Below are 6,000 nucleotides of genomic sequence, written 5' to 3' on the forward strand. Positions count from 1 at the left end.
AGTGCTGAGCCACCGGGAGATCAGGCTGGTTAATGCGGACCGAGCGGAGGTGTTTGGCGAAACGATCGCCAAGCTTATGCTTGGTCTCACCGATGTAGATCAGCTGACACCTAGAGCAGTGGATGCAATAGATGAGGTTGGAGGAGGTGCAAGTGAACCTCTGTCGCACCTGGAACGACTGCTTGGGTCATTGAATGGAGTCGAGGGGGGAAGTAAAGCAACAAGTGTAGCATCTCTTGCGGTTGCAAGGGAAAGTGCCCGGGGAGGGGGTGGTACGGGTGGGAAGGGAAGAATTGACCAGGGATCTACTATATCCTCATGTTGGGTCCACCAGCGGCACAGTGGCGCACAGGTAGTTGCTGCCTCACAGCGCCAGAGACCCCGGTTCGATCCTGACTACAGGTGCTGCCTGCACAGAGTTTGTACATTCTCCGCGTGGGTTTTCTCCGGGTGCTCCGGTTTCCTCCCACATTCCAAAGACATGCGGGTTTGTAGGTGAATTGGTTTCTGTAACTGCCCCTGGTGTGTCGGATACTGATCATGTATGGGTCTATAGCTACAGTATATGATGAGATCAGCAAAGTTTACAGGAGATGCAAATTTTTTCACCACCCCCACCACCCACACACGCAAAGACTGGTGAGTGTCTGGATCTAGCGGTAGTGGTGGCGGCACATAGGGTAGTGGCGTTTAAGAGGCTTTTAGGTCAGCACATGGATATGCAGGGATTACAGGGATATTGATCAAGTGCTGGCAGAGGAGATTAGTTTCATTTGGCATCAAGTTCAGAACAAGCATTATGGGGCCAAGGGCCTGTTCCTGTACTATACTTTAGTTTAGTTTAGATATACAGCATGGAAACAGGCTCGTCAGCCCACCGAGTCCACACCGACCATCCATCACCCCACAAGCACATTCCATGTTGGCCCACTTCCACAACCTGCACACTAGGGGCAAGTTACAGTGATCGATTAACCTACAAACCCACACATCTTTGGAATGTGGTCACAGGGGGAACGTGCAAACTCCACACAGACAGCACCCCCAGGTCAGGATCGAACCCGGGTCTCTGGAGCTGTGAGACGGCAACTTTACTGCTTGCCCATGCTCCATGTGCCTGCATTTGACTAATGCCCCTAAATCGTTCCCACCCTTGTACCTTGTCCAAAATGATTCTAGAATGATAGGGAGAGTACTCACGAACCATTCCCAGTCTTAAAGTTACCGCACCCTCCTCACTGGTTCACCAGCAGCCCTGCCCCATGGAGAAGGCAAAGAGAACCTCGACAGTAGACAATGCAGTGACCATGTCTAACAGCAGAGTCACACAAACGTAGCCTGCTCAGTGGTCCCAGCACGGAAGCAGGCCCTTCGGCCCACCGAGTCCATGCTGACCACCGATCACCCGCAGTTCCAAGTTATCCCACTTTCTCATCCACTCCCCACACACTAGGGGCAATTTACAAAGACAGATTGATCTAGACCCGCACGTCTTTGGGATGTGGGAGGAGACGGCCCGTGATGAGGGGGGAGGGGGGGGCAGATTCTGCAGATCCTTCACTGGACCTCTTCAGCAACAGAGAGGGGTGGGAGGAAAACATCCCAAACCACCCGTGATGCTGAGAATCGCACATGGTGCTACTGCCGTTATCTATCCTGGTCCTTATCTAACTGGTGTACATTTCCTACCCCCATGCCAACCTACCAGAGACCCCATCTCCCCCCAAAATCCATTGTAACTTCAGGCCATGCATAAAGGCCAATGTTATCATTGCAGGTAGACACTAAGTGCTGGAGTATCTCAGCGGGTCAGGCAGCATCTCTGGAGAAAAGCAATAGGTGACGATTCGGGTCGAGCACCTTGTTGAGACTGAGAGTCAGGGGAGAGGGAAGGTAGAGGCATGAGAAGGTACAAAGGACAGTTGAATGAAAGGAATGCAAACGGACAAATCAAAGTCAGCAACGATGCTCAAGGAAAGGTGGAGCCCACAATGGTCCATTGTTGGTTGTGGGGAAGGTAATAACGAGTGGATACAAACAATGAAGCTAGTATGACGACGAGGGTGCGGGAAGAGACGGAGAGAGAGGGAAGGCAAGGGGTTACTTGAAATTAGAGAAATCAATGTTCATACCGCTGCGGTGTAAGCAGCCCAAACAAAATATGAGGTGGTGTTCCTCCAATTTGCATTGGGCCTCACTCTGACAGTGGAGGAGGCCCAGGATATTAAGGTCAGTGTGGGAATGGGAGTGGGGTTAAAGTGTTTGGCAACTGGGAGATCATGTAGGTCAAGGCGGACTGAGCGGAAGTGTTCAGCGAAACGATCGCTCAGTCTGCGCCTGGTCTCGGTTCTAGTCTGTACTTTCTATGGCTTGTTACTGAAGGTAAACATGTACTCTTGGGATTACACCATCCCCAGACAACAATCAGCCTATCAGGGAACCACCCTGCCTAATGTCATCGCATGTGTCCTGGTCTTTTCTTGCTTCCAGTTCCTCCCCCCTACAATCAGTTAGAAGAAGGGTCACGACCAAAAATGTCACCTATCCCTATTCTCCAGAGATGCTGCCAGACCCGCCTAGTTACTCCAGTGGCATGTCGTCTTTTGTAAACCAGCATCTGCAGTTCCTTATTTATCCAGTCTGAAGAAGGGTTCTGACCCGAAAGGTCACCTATCCATATTCTCCAGAGATGATGCCTAATCCACTGAGTTACTCCAGCACTGTGTTTATTACTGAAGAAAGTACAGTTGCGTGCAGTTTTGGTCCCCTAATTTGAGGAAGGACATTCTTGCTATTGAGGTAGTGCAGCGTAGGTTTACAAGGTTAATTCCCGGGATGGCGGGACTGTCATATGCTGAGAGAATGGAACAGCTGGGCTTGTACACTCTGGAGTTGAGAAGGATGAGAGGGGATCTCATTGAAACATCTAAGATTGTTAAGGGCTTGGACAGGCTAGAGGCAGGAAACATGTTCTCGATATTGGGGGAGTCCAGAACCTGGGGCCACCATTTAAGAATAAGGGGTAAGCCATTTAGAACGGAGACGAGGAAACCTTTTCTCACAGAGAGTTGTGAGTCTGTGGAATTCTCTGCCTCAGAGGGCAGTGGAGGCAGGTTCTCTGGATGCTTTCAAGAGAGAGCTAGATAGAGCTCTTAAAAATAGCAGAGTCAAGGGATATGGGGAGAAGGCAGGAACGGGGTACTGATTGTGGATGATCAGCCATGATCACATTGAATGGCGGTGCTGGCTCAAAGGGCCAAATGGCCTACTCCTGCACCTATTGTCTATTGTCTACTCAACCTCTCCCAATAGCTCACACCCTCTTGTCCTGGCAACACCCACATAAATCTTCTCTGCACCCTTTCCAGCTTGACAACATCTTTCCTGTAACATGGTGACCAGAACTGAATACAATGCTCTAAATGCAACCTCACCAACATTTTATACAACTGCAAAATGACCTCCCAGCCTCTCGAACCAATATTGTGAGTGATCAAGGCCAATGTGCCAAAAGCCTTTGGACCACCCTATCTAATACCTGTGATACCGCTATGCCCCTGCACTCCGAGATCCCTCTGCTCTACAACACTACACACAGCCCTACCATTCACTGTGTGGGTCCTGCCCATGTTAGACTTCCCAAAATGCAACACCTCACATTTCTCTGTATTAAATTCCATCCACCATTCCTCTGCCCACCTGGCCAATCGATCAAGAACCTGCTGCAATTGTTCACAACCATCTTCACTATCTATAATATCACCCACTTTAGTGTCCCCTGCAAACTTGCTCACCATGTCATGTACGTTCTCATCCAAATCATTGATATAGGGTGGTGCAGCGGTAGAGTTGCTGCCTCACAGCACCAGAGACCCGCGTTCGATCCTGACTACGGGTGCTGTCTGTACAGAGTTTGTATGTTCTCCCCGTGACCTGCGTGGGTTTTCTCTGAGATCTTTGGTTTTCCTCCCACACTCCAAAGACATACAGGTTTGTAGGTTAATTGGCTTGGTATTAATGTAGAATTGTGTGTAGGATAGTGTTAATGTGCGGGGATCGCTGGTCGGTGGACTAGATGGGACATGTTGGTCGGTGTGGGCAAGTAGGGCCGAAGGGCCTGTTTCCGCACTGTATCTCTAAACTAAACAGATGACAGATGGCAATGGGCCCAACGCCGAACCCTGAGGCACACCATTAGTCCTTTACCATCGTAATTTTTTGCATATCTTTCATTCATTGTTCTTTATCTTTCCACATCAACATCTATATCTCTCGTTTCCCTTATCCCTAACCAGTCTGAAGCAGTGCCTCGACCTGATACATAGAAAATAGAAAATAAGTGCAGGAGTAGGCCATTCGGCCCTTCGAGCCTGCACCCATCACCCATTCCTTCTCTCCAGAGATGCTGTCAATGGGCTTGTATTCACTGGAATTTAGAAGGATGAGAAGGTATCTCATAGAAACATATAACATTCTTTAGGATTGGACAGGCTAGATGTAGGAAAAATGTTCCTGATGTTGACGGAGTCCAGAACCAGGGGGTCACGGTTTAAGAATAAAGGATTTAGAACTGAGATGAGGTAAACTTTTTCACCCTGAGATTTGTGAATCTGGGGAATTCTCTGCCACAGAAGGCAGTGGAGGCTGATTCACTGGATGTTTTCAAGAGAGAGTTAGATTTAGCTCTTCGGGCCAAAGGAATCAAGGGATATGGGGGGGAAAGCCGGATTTTGGATGATCAGCCATGATCGTATTGAATGGCAGTGCTGGCTCGAAGGGCCGAATGGCCTACTCCTGCACCTATTTTTCGATGATTCGATGTTTCTCCAGCTTTTTGCGTGCATCTTCACTGTACTCTGGCTGGTGATGCCCCACTAGTCCGCTGGTTCAGTGCAGTGTTGACTTGGTCATTGCATAATCCGCAGTGATCGAGCGAGCGAGTGAGTGAGTGAGTGAATGCTGGAGGTGTCCCCCCCCCCCTTGCTGCTCAAACATCAACACACACTGCAACGCACACTCCATTCACTGCCCAAGTCAGAACCCTAGAGACACACTGTATACATACACACACACACAGCATTTAGCCATAGAAGCCACGAATAATCTGCATGCTGGCTGCCAGCGTTAACACATCAAATACCACACTCACATATGCTATTTTATCTACAACATATAAAATAATTATCTCAGTCTGGAGAAGGGTCTCGACCCGAAACGTCACCTATTGCTTTCCCGCTAGAGATGCTGCGTGACCCGCTCAGCTACTCCAGCATTGTTGTGCCTATCTTCATTCTCCGACCCCAGTTGAACGTGGAGGCACTTTGCAACAGCAAGAGTAGTATTTCCGTGATGTGCTGCTCGTCATTGCGATAAGATGGTGCATCGGCTGAATAAGCATTGCAGGGAACGGGGAAATCGGGAGCAGAATAGCCCGAAAGAAAGCTAAACAAAACACATGCTGTTCCTACCTGCTGAAGTGCGAGGGAGGAGGGTGCATCTGAATGGAGCAGTAGCAGCAGCAGCAGCTCCACTGCCTACTCTCTCTCTCTCTCTCTCTCTCTCTCTGTGTGAGCGGGCATGTATAAAGGGGGCCTTCGCTAGCGCACGGCGGACACAGCCAATCCTTCGATGTATCCTCCTCCCACTCATCACCCTGTATGAGTGGAATGGTCCAGTGTTCTCTCTGCTTGCAGCTTCCCACAGCATGTTATCCACCCCCTCCCCAGTACACAAAGCCCAGTGTCACATGCAAGGGAAACCTACACTGTGTCACTCGAGACTTTAGACTTGAACATTCAGCGCAGACACACAGGCCCTTCTGCCCTCCGAGCCCGTGCTGACCAGGCCAGCCATCGCCCATACACTGGTCCTGTACGATGCATATCGATACCACACTATAGACTTTATTTTTCCTAGGAAGGAAATTGATTTTCCAACAGTCATTAAAAAAAGCACAAAATGCACAAAACACAAAACACAAGTGCTTTATTGTCATATGTC

General features: G+C 49.4%; 1 long non-coding RNA gene across 1 annotated transcript in view; it reads left to right on the forward strand.

The window, feature by feature from the left end:
* The window catches only part of LOC116966485, a 107,604-nt gene extending 102,042 nt beyond the window's left edge, over positions 1–5,562 (forward strand). The window contains exon 3 of the long non-coding RNA XR_004410035.1: positions 5,478–5,562. This is a non-coding gene — a long non-coding RNA (uncharacterized LOC116966485). The remainder of the gene's footprint in view (positions 1–5,477) is intronic.
* The last annotated feature ends 438 nt before the right edge of the window (positions 5,563–6,000 follow it).

The sequence above is a fragment of the Amblyraja radiata genome, chromosome 37 (assembly GCF_010909765.2).
Source record: "Amblyraja radiata isolate CabotCenter1 chromosome 37, sAmbRad1.1.pri, whole genome shotgun sequence".
NCBI lineage: Eukaryota > Metazoa > Chordata > Chondrichthyes > Rajiformes > Rajidae > Amblyraja > Amblyraja radiata.